Here is a 1,868-nt window from a genome sequence, read left to right as displayed (position 1 = left end):
CTCCCCCGTCTCCAGCCACCGGTCGAACTCCTCCTTCGGCGGCGACGGGAAAGGGAAAGGGGAAAAGCGACCGAGAGCGAGAGGATGGAACAGACGAGGAGGTCGGGAGGCGACCGGCGGGATAAATAGATAGAGGGTCGGGGCGTTCGGTTTGGGTGAAGGAAGGAAAGGGGAGCGGGGGCGAGGGATTCGAATCTGCGGTCCTCGCGGTGGGTTGCTTAGGGGCGGGGCCACTGGCGGATTGGGTCTGGGGGGGTTGTCGCTGCTGGCGCGCTCACAATCTATCTCTGGTCGGCGCCGGCGGGCGGGGGCCACCACCTCTATGCTTCTGCGCGTGGCCTCACCAAGGTCGGTCCACAAGCCGGAGAGTCGGTTTTGTGGATAGGACCAAGCGCAAACCCAACGCGCGGAGGTTAAACATTCGGGCCCTCTTGTTTGGCCTCTTTTCTTCTACACAATGTGTTGTGGTGTCTCGAGGTTGCGTCCTGCCGTCCCAACTCAGCACAACCTAGTTGCAAAGTTAGGTGAGGTTTATGGGTGTCCAGACCTTCATCACGTAGACGTTCGGCACTCCAGACCCATCCAAGTTAGGGGGGGGGCATTTCGATCGTTCCACATTTGTTTCCGCATGAAAAGACCACCATTTCTCATATTCTTCACCACCATCATCCAGCCAAGTTTCTTCCTTTTTGCCGTTCGACATTGCGATGGAACCCGCCCTTCATTTGTCTTGCCGTGGTTGCTTCGGAGCGGACACACTGGTGCTTTCCAACGTTATGAACATCTACACCCAATTCCCCCAAATCCTCCTTAAACATCCGAACAACAGCCCAATCACTAACCAGACAAGAAACAGAAGGAAAAAAAAGGCGATCCAACCGAACCCCCACCCACTTTAGTAAACAGTCATACTCAAACCATATATGGGGAGGACCCAAGGGGCTCGCGGACGCACCCGGTCAGTCAGCCCGGTAGGACACTATCCACCCCGGACTACCTATCTATCCGCCAATCTGGACAATTTTAGGACAAAGTGAGAGACACGGCTTAGGGGCAGGGCCACTGGGAGGTGACATGTCGGTCGCGCATTGGGCTCACGGCGCAGGTGCGCTCCGGTGGTCTGGTCGGCATGACGCAGCCCTGGCGTGCGAAAAAGCATAATCTCCATCCATAAATAAACGAACAAAAATCCCATCGTACGTGACTGTCCACAAAAAAAAGCCAACATTCGATGCAATCACGTCATCTTTGTTCCAAAACAAAAAAAGCGCGACCTCGTATCTGGCGACCGTTCGCCAGCAACACATGGGATTTCTTTTGGAAAGATGATAGTCTCGAAGCTTTCATCATGAAAAATGTCATGTATCTTCGAGGCTTTCATCATGAAAAATGTGATGTCTCTTCAAAGAAACTGCGACCCACTTACAAATAAAAATGTCATCAAAATCATTCGGAATGCCATGTGTTGCTGGCGAACAATCACCAGGTACATTACCGTCTTTTAAAAGAACACACTCGAGATAACTATTTACCCAAAACTATCACACTTGGTCTAGGGTAACGACTTGATACCATATTTGTGCGAGGACACAAAAAACCACAAATTCAGCGCCTAACCTGTGACACGGAGCACTAATGCTTGGATTTGGTCAAGAAAACGGCCAAACCGACAAGTAGGGCCCGCATGTCAGGATGACATGGCGTGCTTATGTGGACAATATGCTGAGTTGGATGAATGTCCCACCCGCCAATGACTCAAGTGTTTTTTTTCTTACTCTTTTCCTTCATGGGCATTTCAACAAACCGGCTGTGAGCGACCCTTGCTTCTTCCATGTCTCCGGCCGAGCTACACCGTGGCTGGTTCTTCT

Source organism: Triticum aestivum, unplaced genomic scaffold (assembly GCF_018294505.1).
Source record: "Triticum aestivum cultivar Chinese Spring unplaced genomic scaffold, IWGSC CS RefSeq v2.1 scaffold4736, whole genome shotgun sequence".
Lineage (NCBI taxonomy): Eukaryota > Viridiplantae > Streptophyta > Magnoliopsida > Poales > Poaceae > Triticum > Triticum aestivum.
The sequence above is the reverse complement of the archived record's forward strand: the minus strand, read 5'-3'. Positions refer to the sequence as shown.